Source organism: Oncorhynchus clarkii, chromosome 14, assembly GCF_045791955.1.
Source record: "Oncorhynchus clarkii lewisi isolate Uvic-CL-2024 chromosome 14, UVic_Ocla_1.0, whole genome shotgun sequence".
NCBI lineage: Eukaryota > Metazoa > Chordata > Actinopteri > Salmoniformes > Salmonidae > Oncorhynchus > Oncorhynchus clarkii.
The window spans coordinates 29,951,724-29,973,440 of record NC_092160.1 but is presented as its reverse complement, the minus strand read 5'-3'; positions in this window follow the sequence as shown (position 1 = coordinate 29,973,440).

Below are 21,717 nucleotides of genomic sequence, written 5' to 3'. Positions count from 1 at the left end.
GAGTGCTGAAGCGTGTAAAAATGGTATGGGGCTATGTGGGGTCTGTTTGCAACACTCACTACCGAGTTCCAAACTGTCTCTGGATGCAAAGTCAGCTAAATAGATGTTCGGGAGCTCCATGAAATGGGTTTCCATGGCCGAGCAGCCGCACACAAGCCTAAGATCACCATGCGACATGCCAAGTGTTGGCTTGAGTGGTGTAAAGCTCACCACCATTGGACTCTGGAGCAGTGGAAACGTGTTCTCACGCATCAACCATCTGGCAGTCCGACAGACAAATCCGGGTTTGGCGGATGCCAGGAGAAAGCGTCCTGCGCCAATGCATAGTGTCAACTGTAATGTTTGGTGGAGGAGGAATAAAGGTCAGGGGCTGTTTTTCATGGTTCAGCCCCCTTAGTTCCAGTGAAGGGAAATCTTGACGCTACAGCATACAATGACATTCCAGATGATTCTGTGCTTCCAACTTCGTGCTTTGTGGCAACAGTTTGGGGAAGGCTCTTTCCTGTTTCAGCATTCAGACAATGCCCCTGTGCACAAAGCAAGGTCTGTACAGAAATGGTTTGTAGAGATCGGTGTGGCCTGCACAGAGCCCGAAACCTCAACCCCATCGAACACCTTTGGGATGAATTGGAACGCCGACTGCTAGCCAGGCCTAATCGCCCTACATCAGTGCCCAACCTCACTAATGCTCTTGTGGCTGAATGGCAGCAAGTCCCCACAACAATGTTCCAACATCTAGTGGAAATCCTTCCCAGAAGAGTGGAGGCTGGAGCAAAGGGGGGACCAACTCCATATCAATGCCCCTGATTTTGGAATGAGATGTTTGACGAGCAGGTGTCCACATACTTTTTGGTCATGTAGTGTATTTTCTATAAGGTTTATCTATGTTGACATTTGGTTACCATGGTGACATAACCCTGTGGTTAACATTTCACCTCAAAACAACAGTTTACTTTGACTTCTTTCAAATCCAATGTATTTTCCACGTAGATTCGACTTCACAATACGTTGACAAATTACATTGAAACAACGTTGATTCAACTAGTGGGAAGGTTTTATGTGTGTGCTTGTACAGTTGCACACATGCAGACACACAAATAAAATAAAATAGTATTTGTCACATGCGCCGAATACAGCTGGTGTAGAATTTTCCCTGAAATGCTTGTTTTGAGCCCTTTCCCAACGATGCAGAGTTTTAAAATAGTCTATGGCTTGGGTGGCTTGGGTGGCTGGAGTCTTTGGTAATTTTTCATCCTTCCTCTGATACCGCCTAATATAGAGGTCCTGGATGGCAGGGAGCTCGGCCCCAGTGATGTACTGGGCAGTCCGCACCACCCTCTATAGTGCTTTGTGGTCAAGAGCAGTGTATTTGCCATACCAAAGGTGATGCAGCCAGTCAGGATGGTGCAGCTGTAAAACTTTTAGAGGATCTGAGAGCCCATGCCGAATCTTTTATGTTTACAAAGCAAGTGAAACAGATAATAAACAAAAGTGAAATAAACAATAAACAATAAACAATAAAGAATAGTAATGAACAGTAAACATTACACTCACACAAGTTACAAAAGAGTAAAGCCACATCAAATGTCATATTATGTCTATGTACAGTATTGTAACGAAGTGCAAATAGTTGAAGTACGAAAGGGAAAATAAATAAACACAAAAATGGGTTGTATTTACAATGGTGTTTGTTCTTCACTAGTTGCCCTTTTCTTGTGGTAACAGGTCACAAATCTTACAGCTGTGATTGCACACTGTAGTATTTCACCCAGAAGATATGGATGTCTATCAAAATGTGATTTGTTTTCGAATTCTTTGTAGGTCTGTGTAATTTGAGGGAAATATGTGTCTAATATGGTCATACATTTGGCAGGAGGTTAGGAAGTGCAGCTCAGTTTCCACCTCATTTTGTGGGCAGTGAGCACATAGCCTATCACACACACATACAAAAGAAAGGCCATAATGTACACGGCTCAAAAAAATAAAGGCAACACTTAAACAACACAATGTAACTCCAAGTCAATCACACTTCTGTGAAATCAAACTGTCAACTTAGGAAGCAACACTGATTGACAATAAATTTCACATGCTGTTGTGCAAATGGAATAGACAACAGGTGGAAATTATAGGCAATTAGCAAGACACCCCAAATAAAGGAGTGGTTCTGCAGGTGGGGACCACAGATCACTTCTCAGTTCCTATGCTTCCTGGCTGATGTTTTGGTCACTTTTGAATGCTGCCGGTGCTTTCACTCTAGTGGTAGCATGAGACGGAGTCTACAACCCACACAAGTGGCTCAGGTAGTGCAGCTCATCCAGGATGGCACATCAATGCGAGCTGTGGCAAGAAGGTTTGCTGTGTCTGTCAGCGCAGTGTCCAGAGCATGGAGGCGCTACCAGGAGACAGGCCAGTACATCAGGAGACGTGGAGGAGGCCGTAGGAGGGCAACAACCCAGCAGCAGGACCGCTACCTCTGCCTTTGTGCAAGGAGGAGCAGGAGGCGCACTGCCAGAGCCCTGCAAAATGACCTCCAGCAGGCCACAAATGTGCATGTGTCTGCTCAAACGGTCAGAAACAGACTCCATGAGGGTGGTATGTGTGCATTATTTTAGACTGATCCAATGAACCATTGCATTCTGTTCAAAATGTTGTATCAAGACTGCCCAAATGCGCTTAATTTGTTTATTAATAACTTTTCATGTTCAAAACTGTGTACTCTCCTCAAACAATAGCATGGTATTATTTCACTGTAATAACTACTGTAAATTGGACAGTGCAGTTAGATTAACAATAATTTAAGTTTGCTGCCAATATCAGTTTTGTCTATGCCCTGGGAAATGTTATTGTTAGCCTACGTTAGCTCAACCGTCCCGTGGATGGGACACCGATCCCGAAGACGTTTTTAGGTTTGGGTCTGTCACAGTGGTCAGGTATTCTAGTTTGCTCTGTTCTTTTGTTAATTCTTTCCAATGTGTCAAGTAATTATCTTTTTGTTTGCTCATGATTTGGTTGGGTCGCTGTCCTGGGGCACTGTGGGGTCTGTTTGTGTTTGTGAACAGAGTCCCAGAACCAGTTTGCTTAGGGGAGTCTTCTCCAGGTTCATCTCTCTGTAGGTGATGGCTTTGTTATGGAAGGTTTGGGAATCGCCCCCTTTTAGGTGGTTGTAAAATTGAATGTCTCTTTTCTGGATTTTGATAATTAGAGGGTATCGGCCGTATTCTGCTCTGCATGCATTATTTGGTGTCCTACGTTGTACACTGAGGATATTTTAGCAGAATTCTGCATGCAGAGTCTCAATTTGGTGTTTCTGCATGCAGAGTCTCTCTATCTTTCTCTTCTCTTCTCTAACCCCAATCAGTCCCAGGTCCCCATCCATCTCAGCTTGTTTCTGTCGTAGCACGGCCAGGCAAACAATATGTGACCACCACATGGCTCCATCCACTTTAGAATGACAGTGTGTGTGTGTGTGTATGCCTTTGTGTATCTGACCGTGTGTGTGGTAACAGCTATCTCTGCATGTGGCTACCAATTCATTATTATTATTATTATTATTACTAATTTTAAAGTTTACCAACCTCTCTCCTTACATTAGATACTTACAGCTATGGATCAGGATTAAATGATTCTTACAGCTATGGATCAGGATTAAATGATTCTTACAGAGATGGATCAGGATTAAATGATTCTTACAGAGATGGATCAGGATTAAATGATTCTTACAGCTATGGATCAGGATTAAATGATTCTTACAGAGATGGATCAGGATTAAATTATTTTTACAGAGATGGATCAGGATTAAATGATTTTTACAGAGATGGATCAGGATTAAATGATTCTTACAGAGATGGATCAGGATTAAATGATTCTTACAGAGATGGATCAGGATTAAATGATTTTTACAGAGATGGATCAGGATTAAATGATTCTTACAGCTATGGATCAGGATTAAATGATTCTTACAGAGATGGATCAGGATTAAATGATTCTTACAGAGATGGATCAGGATTAAATGATTCTTACAGCTATGGATCAGGATTAAATGATTCTTACAGAGATGGATCAGGATTAAATGATTCTTACAGAGATGGATCAGGATTAAATGATTCTTACAGCTATGGATCAGGATTAAATGATTCTTACAGAGATGGATCAGGATTAAATTATTTTTACAGAGATGGATCAGGATTAAATGATTTTTACAGAGATGGATCAGGATTAAATGATTCTTACAGAGATGGATCAGGATTAAATGATTCTTACAGAGATGGATCAGGATTAAATGATTTTTACAGAGATGGATCAGGATTAAATGATTCTTACAGCTATGGATCAGGATTAAATGATTCTTACAGAGATGGATCAGGATTAAATGATTCTTACAGAGATGGATCAGGATTAAATGATTCTTACAGAGATGGATCAGGATTAAATGATTCTTACAGAGATGGATCAGGATTAGATGATTCTTACAGAGATGGATCAGGATTAAATGATTCTTACAGCTATGGATGAGGATTAAATGATTCTTACAGAGATGGATCAGGATTAAATGATTCTTACAGAGATGGATCAGGATTAAATGATTCTTACAGCTATGGATCAGGATTAAATGATTCTTACAGAGATGGATCAGGCTTAAATGTAGACACCTAGAGCTGCGTGTGTGTGCGTGTGCGTGTGTGTGTGTGTGCGTGTGTGTGCGTGTGCGTGTGTGTGTGTGTGTGTGTGTGTGCTAATCAGAAAGGCCAGTTATGTTTATTGGGTTGGTAAGTGAAGAGACTGAACAAAGAGAGAAATGAGAAGGAATCAGATCAGATCAGAACACTTTCTTTCCTTCATTGTCTGGCTATTTTTGTTTTCACATATTCAGCATGTAAACACCACATTGTCTCATTAAATGTCAAATCTTGTGTTTTCTCAGATACACTACATTAATCACAATTTAGCTTGTTCCACATTAAAATATAATGGAATAAAACAGGACTTAATGATGCTGAGGAAACACAAATCTATGAATGAGCTGTAGGACATGTGGAGGCACCACGGTGCATCAATCAAAGATGGCCTTTGTCAATCCAACGCACAATAAGTGTGTGTGTGAGTGCATGCGTGCGTGCATGTATGTGTGATGTCATTGGTCTTCTTCCTAACCCCATTAGGGTTAAATGAAAAGTGGATGTGTGGCTAGGCTCAGATGTCATCAATGATTACAAGTGTGAGTGACAATAAAGTCTATCTTTCTACATCTATCCCTGTAGACTTCTATCTGTCTACATCTATCCCTATAGACTTCTATCTGTCTTCATCTATCCCTATAGACTTCTATCTTTCTACTTCTATCCCTATAGACTTCTATCTGTCTTCATCTATCCCTATAGACTTCTATCTGTCTACATCTATCCCTATAGACTTCTATCTGTCTTCATCTATCCTTATAGACCTCTATCTTTCTATATATATCCCAGTATTCAGTCTACATCTATCCCTATATACTTCTATCTTTCTACATCTATCCCTATAGACTTCTATCTTTCTACATCTATCCCTATAGACCTCTATCTTTCTACATCTATCCCTATAGACTTCTATCTTTCTACATCTATCCCTATAGACTTCTATCTGTCTTCATCTATCCCTATAGACTTATATATTTCTACTTCTATCCCAGAATTATATTTTTCTATATCTATCCCAGTATTCAGTCTACATCTATCCCTATAGACTTCTATCTTTCTACATCTATCCCTATAGACTTCTATATTTCTACATCTATCCCTATAGACCTCTATCTTTCTACATCTATCCCTATAGACTTCTATCTTTCTACATCTATCCCTATAGACTTCTATATGTCTACATCTATCCCTATAGACTTCTATCTTTCTACATCTATCCCTATAGACTTCTATATGTCTACATCTATCCCTATAGACTTCTATATGTCTACATCTATCCCTATAGACTTCTATATGTCTACATCTATCCCTATAGACTTCTATATGTCTACATCTATCCCTATAGACTTCTATCTTTCTACATCTATCCCTAAAGACCTCTATCTTTCTACATCTATTCCTATAGACTTCTATCTTTCTACATCTATCCCTATAGACTTCTGTCTTTCTACATCTATCCCTATAGATTTCTTTCTACATCTATCCTTATAGACCTCTATCTTTCTACATCTATCCCTGTAGACTTATATCTTTCTACATCTATCCCTATAGACTTCTTTCTACATCTATCCTTATAGACCTCTATCTTTCTACATCTATTCCTATAGACCTCTATATTTCTACATCTATCCCTGTAGACTTCTTTCTACATCTATCCCTATAGACTTCTTTCTACATCTATCCTTATAGACCTCTATCTTTCTACATCTATCCCAGACTTCTATCTTTCTACATCTATCCCTATAGACCTCTATCTTTCTACATCTATCCCTATAGACCTCTATCTTTCTACATCTATCCCTATAGACCTCTATCTTTCTACATCTATCCCAGTATTCAGTCTACATCTATCCCTATAGACTTCTATCTTTCTACATCTATCCCTATAGACTTCTTTCTACATCTATCCTTATAGACCTCTATCTTTCTACATCTATCCCTATAGACTTCTATCTTTCTTCATCTATCCATATAGACTTCTACATGTCTACATCTATCCCTATATACCTCTATCTTTCTACATCTATCCCAGACTTCTATCTTTCTACATCTATCCTTATAGACCTCTATCTTTCTATATCTATCCCAGACTTCTATCTTTCTACATCTATCCCTATAGACTTCTATCTTTCTACATCTATCCCTATAGACCTCTATCTTTCTACATCTATCCCTATAGACTTCTATCTTTCTACATCTATCCCTATAGACTTCTATCTGTCTTCATCTATCCCTATAGACTTATATATTTCTACTTCTATCCCAGAATTATATTTTTCTATATCTATCCCAGTATTCAGTCTACATCTATCCCTATAGACTTCTATCTTTCTACATCTATCCCTATAGACTTCTATATTTCTACATCTATCCCTATAGACCTCTATCTTTCTACATCTATCCCTATAGACTTCTATCTTTCTACATCTATCCCTATAGACTTCTATATGTCTACATCTATCCCTATAGACTTCTATCTTTCTACATCTATCCCTATAGACTTCTATATGTCTACATCTATCCCTATAGACTTCTATATGTCTACATCTATCCCTATAGACTTCTATATGTCTACATCTATCCCTATAGACTTCTATATGTCTACATCTATCCCTATAGACTTCTATCTTTCTACATCTATCCCTAAAGACCTCTATCTTTCTACATCTATTCCTATAGACTTCTATCTTTCTACATCTATCCCTATAGACTTCTGTCTTTCTACATCTATCCCTATAGATTTCTTTCTACATCTATCCTTATAGACCTCTATCTTTCTACATCTATCCCTGTAGACTTATATCTTTCTACATCTATCCCTATAGACTTCTTTCTACATCTATCCTTATAGACCTCTATCTTTCTACATCTATTCCTATAGACCTCTATATTTCTACATCTATCCCTGTAGACTTATATCTTTCTACATCTATCCCTATAGACTTCTTTCTACATCTATCCTTATAGACCTCTATCTTTCTACATCTATCCCAGACTTCTATCTTTCTACATCTATCCCTATAGACCTCTATCTTTCTACATCTATCCCTATAGACCTCTATCTTTCTACATCTATCCCTATAGACCTCTATCTTTCTACATCTATCCCAGTATTCAGTCTACATCTATCCCTATAGACTTCTATCTTTCTACATCTATCCCTATAGACTTCTTTCTACATCTATCCTTATAGACCTCTATCTTTCTACATCTATCCCTATAGACTTCTATCTTTCTTCATCTATCCATATAGACTTCTACATGTCTACATCTATCCCTATATACCTCTATCTTTCTACATCTATCCCAGACTTCTATCTTTCTACATCTATCCTTATAGACCTCTATCTTTCTATATCTATCCCAGACTTCTATCTGTCTACATCTATCCCTATAGACCTCTATCTATCTACATCTATCCCTATAGACCTCTATCTTTCTACGTCTATCCCGATAGAGTATAATATTTTTGATTGTTTACCATACAATGCTATTATCATAATAGTACCTATTTTATATAAACTTCTCGCATTAATATACAGTATACCTTCTACCTTTTGATAAACAAATAAACATATTAGCGTTTATTGTTCGCTTTTATCATTAGTAAACTCACTTAAATGGTTATCTGTTGTTCTGTAGTCACTTTCATTGTCAGATGGACGAGAGAGAGAGAGAGGGAGCTAGAGATAGATAGAGAGGACAGGCTATCTATCTGGTGTTTTCATTCCAGCTAAACAATAAAGATAAGTGTTCTAAATGCCCACTCGTCACTCAGTTCACAGACCTCCTCCCCCTCTCCATGTCTCCGTTCGCACCGGGTGAAATCCATCCCTCCATCTCTGCCTCTCTAAAATCCATTAGCTAACTCACCCCCTCACCTCCCCCTCTTATTGAACACACTTATTACAGAGAGAGATAACTCCCCCCGCCCCCACCTCTCATTAGCACAACGCACAGTCAATTACCAGCAGGAATTACTGTTGATATACCAGGTCTTTCTGAATCAATGATCACACAGAGACTCCCATTGTTAAGACACAGCAATGATTTCTGTGTGAAAAGAGCACACACAAACACAAAGAAAACCTGACCTTCCAGAGAGAGAGAACACACAGAGGATGATCCTCTCCTAACATTATGTGTTATTGCTGGGCAGCAACGATACACAATATTGTTTACTGCCTCCACACTCCAGAAACTGACTGGTGTCAAACTGAAACTGACTCCTTTTTATCTTCCTCTGTCAGCTTTAGTCATCTCCATTCTCTTCCTCTATCAGCTTTAGTCATCTCCATTCTCTTCCTCTGTCAGCTTTAGTCATCTCCATTCTCTTCCTCTGTCAGCTTTAGTCATCTCCATTCTATTCCTCTGTCAGCTTTAGTCATCTCCATTATCTTCCTCTGTCAGCTTTAGTCACCTCCATTCTCTTCCTCTGTCAGCTTTAGTCATCTCCATTCTCCCCCTCTCAGCTTTAGTCACCTCCATTCTCTTCCACTCTCAGCTTTAGTCACCTCCATTCTCTTCCTCTCTCAGCTTTAGTCACCTCCATTCTCTTCCTCTCTCAGCTTTAGTCACCTCCATTCTCCCCCTCTCAGCTTTAGTCATCTCCATTCTCTTCCTCTCTCAGCTTTAGTCATCTCCATTCTCGTCCTCTCTCAGCTTTAGTCACCTCCATTCTCTTCCTCTCTCAGCTTTAGTCACCTCCATTCTCTTCCTCTCTCAGCTTTAGTCATCTCCATTCTCTTCCTCTCTCAGCTTTAGTCATCTCCATTCTCTTCTCTCTCAGCTTTAGTCACCTCCATTCTCCCCCTCTCAGCTTTAGTCACCTACATTCTCTACCTCTCTCAGCTTTAGTCACCTCCATTCTCTTCCTCTCTCAGCTTTAGTCACCTCCATTCTGTTCCTCTCTCAGCTTTAGTCATCTCCATTCTCTTCTCTCTCAGCTTTAGTCACCTCCATTCTCCCCGTCTCAGCTTTAGTCACCTCCATTCTCTTCCTCTCTCAGCTTTAGTCACCTCCATTCTCTTCCTCTCTCAGCTTTAGTCATCTCCATTCTCGTCCTCTCTCAGCTTTAGTCACCTCCATTCTCTTCCTCTCTCAGCTTTAGTCACCTCCATTCTCTTCCTCTCTCAGCTTTAGTCATCTCCATTCTCTTCCTCTCTCAGCTTTAGTCATCTCCATTCTCTTCTCTCTCAGCTTTAGTCACCTCCATTCTCCCCCTCTCAGCTTTAGTCACCTACATTCTCTACCTCTCTCAGCTTTAGTCACCTCCATTCTCTTCCTCTCTCAGCTTTAGTCACCTCCATTCTCTTCCTCTCTCAGCTTTAGTCATCTCCATTCTCTTCCTCTCTCAGCTTTAGTCATCTCCATTCTCTTCTCTCTCAGCTTTAGTCACCTCCATTCTCCCCCTCTCAGCTTTAGTCACCTACATTCTCTTCTCTCTCAGCTTTAGTCACCTCCATTCTCCCCCTCTCAGCTTTAGTCACCTACATTCTCTTCCTCTCTCAGCTTTAGTCATCTCCATTCTCTTCTCTCTCAGCTTTAGTCACCTCCATTCTCCCCGTCTCAGCTTTAGTCATCTCCATTCTCTTCCTCTCTCAGCTTTAGTCACCTACATTCTCTTCTCTCTCAGCTTTAGTCACCTCCATTCTCTTCCTCTCTCAGCTTTAGTCATCTCCATTCTCCCCTTCTCAGCTTTTGTCATCTCCATTCTCCTCCTCTCAGCTTTAGTCACCTCCATTCTCTTCCTCTCTCAGCTTTAGTCACCTCCATTCTCTTCTTCTCTCAGCTTTAGTCACCTCCATTCTCCCCGTCTCAGCTTTAGTCACCTCCATTCTCTTCCTCTCTCAGCTTTAGTCATCTCCATTCTCGTCCTCTCTCAGCTTTAGTCACCTCCATTCTCTTCCTCTCTCAGCTTTAGTCACCTCCATTCTCTTCCTCTCTCAGCTTTAGTCATCTCCATTCTCTTCCTCTCTCAGCTTTAGTCATCTCCATTCTCTTCTCTCTCAGCTTTAGTCACCTCCATTCTCCCCCTCTCAGCTTTAGTCACCTACATTCTCTTCCTCTCTCAGCTTTAGTCATCTCCATTCTCTTCCTCTCTCAGCTTTAGTCACCTCCATTCTCCCCGTCTCAGCTTTAGTCACCTCCATTCTCTTCCTCTCTCAGCTTTAGTCATCTCCATTCTCTTCCTCTCTCAGCTTTAGTCATCTCCATTCTATTCTCTCTCAGCTTTAGTCACCTCCATTCTCCCCCTCTCAGCTTTAGTCACCTACATTCTCTTCCTCTCTCAGCTTTAGTCATGTCCATTCTCCCCATCTCAGCTTTAGTCACCTCCATTCTCACCGTCTCAGCTTTAGTCATCTCCATTCTATTCTCTCTCAGCTTTAGTCATCTCCATTCTCCCCGTCTCAGCTTTAGTCACCTCCATTCTCCCCGTCTCAGCTTTAGTCATCTCCATTCTCTTCCTCTCTCTGCTTTAGTCACCTCCATTCTCTTCTCTCTCAGCTTTAGTCACCTCCATTCTCCCCCTCTCAGCTTTAGTCACCTCCATTCTCTTCCTCTCTCAGCTTTAGTCATCTCCATTCTCCCCTTCTCAGCTTTTGTCATCTCCATTCTCCTCCTCTCAGCTTTAGTCACCTCCATTCTCTTCCTCTCTCAGCTTTAGTCATCTCCATTCTCGTCCTCTCTCAGCTTTAGTCACCTCCATTCTCTTCCTCTCTCAGCTTTAGTCACCTCCATTCTCCCCGTCTCAGCTTTAGTCACCTCCATTCTCTTCCTCTCTCAGCTTTAGTCATCTCCATTCTCTTCTTCTCTCAGCTTTAGTCACCTCCATTCTCTTCCTCTCTCAGCTTTAGTCATCTCCATTCTCTTCTTCTCTCAGCTTTAGTCATCTCCATTCTCCCCGTCTCAGCTTTAGTCACCTCCATTCTCTTCCTCTCTCAGCTTTAGTCACCTCCATTCTCTTCCTCTCTCAGCTTTAGTCATCTCCATTCTCCCCGTCTCAGCTTTAGTCACCTCCATTCTCTTCCTCTCTCAGCTTTAGTCATCTCCATTCTCTTCCTCTCTCAGCTTTAGTCATCTCCATTCTATTCTCTCTCAGCTTTAGTCACCTCCATTCTCCCCCTCTCAGCTTTAGTCACCTCCATTCTCTTCCTCTGTCAGCTTTAGTCATCTCCATTCTCTTCCTCTCTCAGCTTTAGTCATCTCCATTCTCTTCCTCTCTCAGCTTTAGTCATCTCCATTCTCTTCCTCTCTCAGCTTTAGTCACCTCCATTCTCTTCCTCTCTCAGCTTTAGTCATCTCCATTCTCTCCCCCTCTCAGCTTTAGTCACCTCCATTCTCTTCCTCTCAGCTTCAGCCATCTCCATTCTCCCTCTCTCAGCTTTAGTCACCTCCGTTGTCCCTCTCTCAGCTTTAGTCATCTCTATTTTTCCTATCAGCTTCATGCTACACATCTATTTCAATTGTTATTACTACTCTTAAAATGTGGACCGAATTCCATCAATTCTGTGATTTCTGTATTCAAGGGCCTATATGTAATAATCACCTCTTCCTTCCAGCTGAACTGGATTCAGCTTTTAGGATGTGGCAGAGAAATGGCCTTACTAAGTTTAATTACTTCTATATTGACGGCACCTTTGCCAATTTTGACAACCTCACTTTAAAATGTAATCTACCCCATTCAAGTTTATATAGGTATTTCCAAATTTGTCAGTGTATTCGCACTCAAAGCCCCACCTTTGCATTTCTACCACCCGATTGGGTTTGGATGCCCTTTTGAAAACACAATTTCAACTAAAGAGACTCATGTCATATATATTTTTTTATAGTAATGTCCCTTGATAACCCATCAATTAAAATGCGATCTGAGTGGGAAAAGGAACTTGGTGGAGAGATCTCTGAGGAAGTCTGGAAGTGTGCCTTACTCAGGATAAATGGAATCTCTTCTTGTGCCCGGCTCAACCTTGTACAGTGTAAGGTACACTACTTAACTGTATCCATTTCAGTCATTTAAGATTATCCAGAATTCTACTCAATTTTGATGGTACAGGTGTAAAAGACCTGTTTGTTCTGGTCCTTTCCACATCTGGTAGATTACTGGTCAACTATATTCAAAACTCTTTCTGAAACATTTCATATAGAGTTGCAGCCCATTGCAAAAATAACTATTTTTGAAGTACCAGAAGTCCTTCCCTGTCGAATAGACGTCTAGATGCCATTGCCTTTGCCTCCATGTTAGTCCTCAGAAGGATTTTATTGTATTGAAAATCTGTCAATCCTCTGTTAGACTTTCTTTGGCTAAAAGATTTTATGCTATTCCTAAAATTAGAAAAAAAGAAAGTATACCATTTGAGGGTCAACCAACAAATGTTATTCCACCTGGGACCAGATGATTTCCTATTTTGATCAGCTCCATACATTTCCTCCAGATTAGTACTCTTGGCCCCACCCCTTGAGGTTACTGCTGGATACAGTAGACCTATAGGATCACCTTCCTCCAGATTAGTACTATTGGCCCCACCCCTTGAGGTTACTGCTGGATACAGTAGACCTATAGGATCACCTTCCTCCAGATTAGTACTATTGGCCCCACCCCTTGAGGTTACTGCTGTATACAGTAGACCTATAGGATCACCTTCCTCCAGATTAGTATACTTTTTGCTTTAGCTTATAAAAACGTAACTTAATGACTTTTAAAAATGTGTTTTAAGGCATTCTGGGTGGGGGGTACAAAAATGGTTGATGGGGGTAGGTCGGGCGGGCAAAAATGTGCAATGTCTTAATCTTTTATCTAGCAAAAATATATCAGAAAAAAATAAAAAAAAGAAAACCACAGCTTTGTGTGTGTGTGTGTGTGTGTGTGTGTGTGTGTGTGTGTGTGTGTGTGTGTGTTTGTGTGTGTGTGTGTGTGTGTGTGTGTGTGTGTTTCGCTTCATGCTGAATCCAGGAGAAGCCGACTCCCTTGAGCCACACGAGTCACTACTCTAATTAAAATCATTAAGCCCCAGGACAAAGTCAAAGTGAACCCAATATTAAGTCTGTAACCCCCATCATTCAATTGACTTCCCTTTACTGCTAACATCTCAGTGTGTCTACAACTCACTTTACTGTGTCAGCAGACAATCAGCTCTGTGGCTAGATCCAACAACCCTTCCAGTGCTGAGACAACAGCCTACACTTATCCAGTTAGTACCCAATGGTACACACAAACACTGTCTAACAATCCCAGGTTGCATTTCATTAGTGCTTCCTGGTCAATCTCCCTTTTTGCATTTCGGAACCCTGGAGTAATTGTAGAGACCCAGGAACACTGTGAGGTCTGCAGAATCCTTCGATCTGTCTTTTTGTATTTTGGAACCCTGGAGTAACTGCGGAGACCCAGGAACACTGTGAGGTCTGCAGAATCCTTCGATCTGTCTTTTTGTATTTTGGAACCCTGGAGTAACTGCGGATATCCAGGAAAACTGTGAGGTCTGCAGAATCCTTCGATCTGTCTTTTTGTATTTTGGAACCCTGGAGTAACTGCGGATACCCAGGAACACTGTGAGGTCTGCAGAATCCTTCAATCTGTCTTTTTGCATTTTGGAACCCTGGAGTAACTGTGGAGACCCAGGAACACTGTGAGGTCTGCAGAATCCTTCTATCTGTCTTTTTAAACAAGTTTATCCCATCACAGCCTCCTGAATTTAAATATGCAAACGATAAAAAACGGATAATTTTCTGCTGATAATTGCAAATGCTTATGACTGAATGAATTGTGGTGGGCGTGCGCAATATGTGATTAATAACTCCCGAATCATCATTAACTAATAGGTTTAGGAAGCTGGTCAATACGGTCTGGCTCTGGCTCCTTGTTCCTCATTGTGTTGAATTGACACCTGGTATGCAAAGTACATAATCACAGAACAATCACAGAGAACAATGAACATGGAATTATCATATTTCAACGTTCCTAAACCTGTTGGATAAACGTCAAATATCATCTTGAGCTGGTGAGATCAAGTTGTTGAGGACACAGAGAACTCTTCCCAAAACACAACATAGGACAGTGAGAAGGTCACAGACAAGAGGTCACTTTCATTTACAGTCATATTGTGAATGTCCAAAAGTAATTTTACAGCTGAATTTTCATTTAAAAAATGATAACAATCCATACAGTAGATGTTATTTTAATGCACTTCCCCTAACTAACCAGTGTATTCAGACACACCAGAGTGAAAAAAGACACCAGCTATTTGGCTTGGCTGTTTTTGTCTCCTCAATACAAAACTTTATAATTATGATGAAGTGCTGTACAAAGCAATGTTTCCAAATAGAGGTTAATTAATTTGAAACAGACATCAACCCCTCCTCGATCTGAACAGCATGGTGAAGGCCTCACGCCAACCCCTCCTCGATCTGAACAGCATGGTGAAAGCTTCACGCCAACCCCTCCTCGATCTGAACAGCATGGTGAAGGCCTCACGCCAACCCCTCCTCGATCTGAACAGCATGATGAAGGCCTCACGCCAACCCCTCCTCGAACTGAACAGCATGGTGAAGGCCTCACGCCAACCCCTCCTCGAACAGCATGGTGAAGGCCTCACGCCAACCCCACCTCGAACAGCATGGTGAAGGCCTCACGCCAACCCCTCCTCAAGCCCATGGTGAAGGCCTCACGCCAACCCCCCTCGATCTGAACAGCATGGTGAAGGCCTCACGCCAAACCCTCCTCGAACAGCATGGTGAAGGCCTCACGCCAACCCCTCCTCGAACAGCATGGTGAAGGCCTCACGCCAACCCCTCCTCGATCTGAACAGCATGGTGAAGGCCTCACGCCAACCCCTCCTCGATCTGAACAGCATGGTGAAAGCCTCATGCCAACCCCTCCTCAAACAGCATGGTGAAGGCCTCACGCCAACCCCTCCTTGAACAGCATGGTGAAAGCCTCACGCCAACCCCTCCTCGAACAACATGGTGAAAGCCTCACGACAACCCCTCCTCGAACAGCATGGTGAAGGCCTCACGCCAACCCCTCCTCGATCTGAACAGCATGGTGAAGGCCTCACGCCAACCCTTCCTCGATCTGAACAGCATGGTGAAAGCTCCACGCCAACCCCTCCTCGAACAGCACGGTGAAGGCCTCACACCAACCCCCTAGATCTGAACAGCATGGTGAAGGCCTCACGCCAACCAACCTCGATCTGAACAGCATGGTGAAGGCCTCACGCCAACCCCCCTCGATCTGAACAGCATGTTGAAAGCCTCACGCCAACCCCTCCTCGATCAGCATGGTGAAAGCCTCACGCAAACCCGTCCTCGAACAGCATGGTGAAGGCCTCATGCCAACCCCTCTTCGATCTGAACAGCATGGTGAAAGCTTCACACCAAACCCTCCTCGATCTGAACAGCATGGTGAAAGCCTCACGCCAACCCCTCCTCGAACAGCATGGTGAAGGCCTCACGCCAACCCCTCCTCAAACAGCATGGTGAAGGCTTCACGCCAACCCCTCCTCGAACAGCATGGTGAAGGCCTCACGCCAACCCCTCCTCGATCTGAACAGCATGGTGGCCTCACGCCAACCCCTCCTCGATCTGAACAGCATGGTGAAAGCCTCACGCCAACCCCTCCATTAACATCATGGTGAAAGCCTCACGCCAACCCCTCCTCGATCTGAACAGCATGGTGAAGGCCTCACGCCAACCCTTCCTCGATCTGAACAGCATGGTGAAAGCTCCACGCCAACCCCTCCTCGAACAGCACGGTGAAGGCCTCACACCAACCCCCTAGATCTGAACAGCATGGTGAAGGCCTCACGCCAACCAACCTCGATCTGAACAGCATGGTGAAGGCCTCACGCCAACCCCCCTCGATCTGAACAGCATGTTGAAAGCCTCACGCCAACCCCTCCTCGATCAGCATGGTGAAAGCCTCACGCAAACCCGTCCTCGAACAGCATGGTGAAGGCCTCATGCCAACCCCTCTTCGATCTGAACAGCATGGTGAAAGCTTCACACCAAACCCTCCTCGATCTGAACAGCATGGTGAAAGCCTCACGCCAACCCCTCCTCGAACAGCATGGTGAAGGCCTCACGCCAACCCCTCCTCAAACAGCATGGTGAAGGCTTCACGCCAACCCCTCCTCGAACAGCATGGTGAAGGCCTCACGCCAACCCCTCCTCGATCTGAACAGCATGGTGGCCTCACGCCAACCCCTCCTCGATCTGAACAGCATGGTGAAAGCCTCACGCCAACCCCTCCTTTAACATCATGGTGAAAGCCTCACGCCAACCCCTCCTCGATCTGAACAGCATGGTGAAGGCCTCACGCCAACCCCTCCTCGATCTGAACAGCATGGTGAAGGACTCACGCCAACCCCTCCTCGATCTGAACAGCATGGTGAAGGCCTCACGCCAACCCCTCCTCGATCTGAACAGCATGGTGGCCTCACGCCAACCCCTCCTCGATCTGAACAGCATGGTGAAAGCCTCACGCCAACCCCTCCTTTAACAGCATGGTGAAAGCCTCACGCCAACCCCTCCTCGATCTGAACAGCATGGTGAAGGCCTCACGCCAACCCCTCCTCGATCTGAACAGCATGGTGAAGGCCTCACGCCAACCCCTCCTCGATCTGAACAGCATGATGAAGGCCTCACGCCAACCCCTCCTCGAACAGCATGGTGAAGGCCTCACGCCAACCCCTCCTCGATCTGAACAGCATGGTGAAAGCCTCACGCCAACCCCTCCTCGATCTGAACAGCATGGTGAAAGCCTCACGCCAACCCCTCCTCGATCTGAACAGCATGGTGAAAGCCTCACGCCAGCCCCTCCTCGAACAGCATGGTGAAGGCCTCACGCCAACCCCTCCTCGAGCAGCATGGTGAAGGCCTCACGCCAACCCCCCTCGATCTGAAGAGCATGGTGAAGGCCTCACGCCAACCTCTCCTCGAACAGCATGGTGAAGGCCTCACGCCAACCCCCCTCGATCTGAACAGCATGGTGAAGGCCTCACGCCAACCCCTCCTCGAACAGCATGGTGAAGGCCTCACGCCAACCCCTCCTCGAACAGCATGGTGAAGGCCTCACGCCAACCCCTCCTCGATCTGAACAGCATGGTGAAGGCCTCACGCCAACCCCTCCTCGATCTGAACAGCATGGTGAAAGCCTCATGCCAACCCCTCCTCGAACAGCATGGTGAAGGCCTCACGCCAACCCCTCCTTGAACAGCATGGTGAAAGCCTCACGCCAACCCCTCCTCGAACAACATGGTGAAAGCCTCACGACAACCCCTCCTCGAACAGCATGGTGAAGGCCTCACGCCAACCCCTCCTCGATCTGAACAGCATGGTGAAGGCCTCACGCCAACCCCTCCTCGATCTGAACAGCATGGTGAAAGCTCCACGCCAACCCCTCCTCGAACAGCGCGGTGAAGGCCTCACACCAACCCCCTAGATCTGAACAGCATGGTGAAGGCCTCACGCCAACCAACCTCGATCTGAACAGCATGGTGAAGGCCTCACGCCAACCCCCCTCGATCTGAACAGCATGTTGAAAGCCTCACGCCAACCCCTCCTCGATCAGCATGGTGAAAGCCTCACGCAAACCCGTCCTCGAACAGCATGGTGAAGGCCTCATGCCAACCCCTCTTCGATCTGAACAGCATGGTGAAAGCTTCACACCAAACCCTCCTCGATCTGAACAGCATGGTGAAAGCCTCACGCCAACCCCTCCTCGAACAGCATGGTGAAGGCCTCACGCCAAACCCTCCTCAAACAGCATGGTGAAGGCTTCACGCCAACCCCTCCTCGAACAGCATGGTGAAGGCCTCACGCCAACCCCTCCTCGATCTGAACAGCATGGTGGCCTCACGCCAACCCCTCCTCGATCTGAACAGCATGGTGAAAGCCTCACGCCAACCCCTCCTTTAACAGCATGGTGAAAGCCTCACGCCAACCCCTCCTCGATCTGAACAGCATGGTGAAGGCCTCACGCCAACCCCTCCTCGATCTGAACAGCATGGTGAAGGCCTCACGCCAACCCCTCCTCGATCTGAACAGCATGGTGAAGGCCTCACGCCAACCCCTCCTCGATCTGAACAGCATGGTGGCCTCACGCCAACCCCTCCTCGATCTGAACAGCATGGTGAAAGCCTCACGCCAACCCCTCCTTTAACAGCATGGTGAAAGCCTCACGCCAACCCCTCCTCGATCTGAACAGCATGGGGAAGGCCTCACGCCAACCCCTCCTCGATCTGAACAGCATGGTGAAGGCCTCACGCCAACCCCTCCTCGATCTGAACAGCATGGTGAAGGCCTCACGCCAACCCCTCCTCGATCTGAACAGCATGGTGAAGGCCTCACGCCAACCCCTCCTCGATCTGAACAGCATGGTGAAGGCCTCACGCCAAGCCCTCCTCGATCTGAACAGCATGGTGAAGGCCTCACGCCAACCCCTCCTCGATCTGAACAGCATGGTGAAGGCCTCACGCCAACCCCTCCTCGATCTGAACAGCATGGTGAAGGCCTCACGCCAACCCCTCCTCGATCTGAACAGCATGGTGAAGGCCTCACGCCAACCCCTCCTCGATCTGAACAGCATGGTGAAAGCCTCACGCCATCACCTGACAACACCCAAGTCTATCAACAGGCAGTCTTCTGCGCATTATTCTCAAGAACAGAAAGTCAGATTCTATGTCCGGCAACAGCTTGAAGACGCACAATGGATCGATAGAGAGAAAGGTCGAGAAAAACAGACCAATAGAGAGAAAGGTAGAGAGAAATGGAGCAATAAAGAGAAAGGTAGAGAAAAATGGAGCAATAAAAGAGAAAGGTAGAGAAAAATTCAGTAATAAAGAGAGAGAGAGAAAAAAACGCACAATAGAGAGAGAGAGAAAAATGGAGCAATAAAGAGAGCGAGAAAAATGGAGCAATAAAGAGAAAGCTCGAGAAAAACGGACCAATAGAGAGAGAGAGAAAAAAACGGATCAATAGAGAGAGAGAGAAAAAAACGGACCAATAGAGAGAAAGACATAAAAACGGACCAATAGAGAGAGAGAGAGAAACGGACCAATAGAGAGAGAGAGAGAAAAACGGACCAATAGAGAGAGAGAGAAAAAAACGCACAATAGAGAGAGAGAGAAAAATGGAGCAATAAAGAGAGCGAGAAAAATGGAGCAATAAAGAGAAAGCTCGAGAAAAACGGACCAATAGAGAGAGAGAGAAAAAAACGGACCAATAGAGAGAGAGAGAGAGAAACGGACCAATAGAGAGAGAGAGAGAAAAACGGACCAATAGAGAGAGAGAGAAACGGACCAATAGAGAGAGAGAGAAAAAAACGGACCAATAGAGAGAGAGAGAAAAAAACGGACCAATAGAGAGGGAGAGAAAAAAACGGACCAATAGAGAGAAAGACATAAAAACGGACCAATAGAGAGAGAGAGAGAGAAACGGACCAATAGAGAGAGAGAGAGAAAAACGGACCAATAGAGAGAGAGAGAAACGGACCAATAGAGAGAGAGAGAGAAAAACGGACCAATAGAGAGAGAGAGAGAAAATCGGACCAATAGAGAGAGAGAAAGAGAGAAAAACGGACCAATAGAGAGAGAAAAACGGACCAATAGAGAGAGAGAAAAACGGACCAATAGAGAGAGAGAGAAAAACGGACCAATAGAGAGAGAGAAAGAGAAAAACGGACCAATAGAGAGAGAAAGAGAGAAAAACGAACCAATAGAGAGAGAGAAAGAGAGAAAAACTAACCAATAGACAGAGAGAAAGAGAGAAAAACGGACCAATAGAGAGAGAGAGAGAAAAACGGACCAATAGAGAGAAAGAGAGAAAAACGGACCAATAGAGAGAGAGAGAGAAACGGACCAATAGAGAGAGAGAGAAAAACGGACCAATAGAGAGAGAGAGAGAGAAAAACGGACCAATAGAGAGAGAGAGAGAGAAAAAAACGGACCAATAGAGAGAGAGAGAGAGAAAAAAACGGACCAATAGAGAGAAAGAGAGAAACGGACCAACAGAGAGAAAGAAGGAGAAGGAGAAGAAGAGGTGGAGGAGAGGGAGAGGAGGAAACGGTTGACTAAGGTGAATAAAGTGTCTGAGTGTGTGTAAATACTGTAAAGTGGAAACCAGGGTCGAGCATGGACTGATGTTTGGACTTGGAGTTTAGATCAGAAAAAGACAGTTGGTGGAAATCCAAACCAACTGCTATCAGAATAAGATGCTTCTTTTGGACATAACATTTTAAAAAACATTTTCAAATCAGGAAAAACTCTACTTTTATTAACCTATAAAATAAAGAATAGATAACATTTTGGGATGGGAAATAACAAATGGAAACATGTCTAGACAATACAGCACCAATACAGATACAAAATAAAACCTGTGAGATCACATTTACATAGTGGGTGGCAAAACATAACTCTGTGACACTTATAAACTAACACAGAACAAGCTAGAATTTAGGTCAAGAAGCAATGCAAAATGTACACATCCAAAAGAGAAATACATTATTTCAATGAGAACTTTATACAGAAATCCCTGTTTTGTATCCAAATCCGTGATTCTCATTTTTGCAAAGTATAGATGATGAGACCTTGACAGTGAAATGACCATCTGTGTCGAGAGCTGCCTTAAGACATATTAATGTTTATATTATATTTAGAAGTATAACTTTGGTAAAACAAAGTCAAATAAATCAAATAATAAACCCATCATTTTTATATTTATAGACACAAATATGTTACATCAATTGTCATTCTAATCTGATATTTCATCAAACTTGTTTTCTGATTGAAATTAAAAGGGAATTGCACATCTCTGATTATATTTCTGTGATAAGTTAGCAGCAAAAATCTTTGTCAAAATTGTAGAAGTTATCTTTCAGCTCAGTGTGTTTGAGTCCTTTTAAAGGACAATCCAGTTGAAACAACAACCTAGTATGGTCCCCACCACTGTTTCAGTTAAAAGCTGAGAGATGGGGAAATGTAACCACTCTCAAATTCCTACACATGGCTATGGATGCATCATTGATATGGCCATTATCATTTGAACTGTG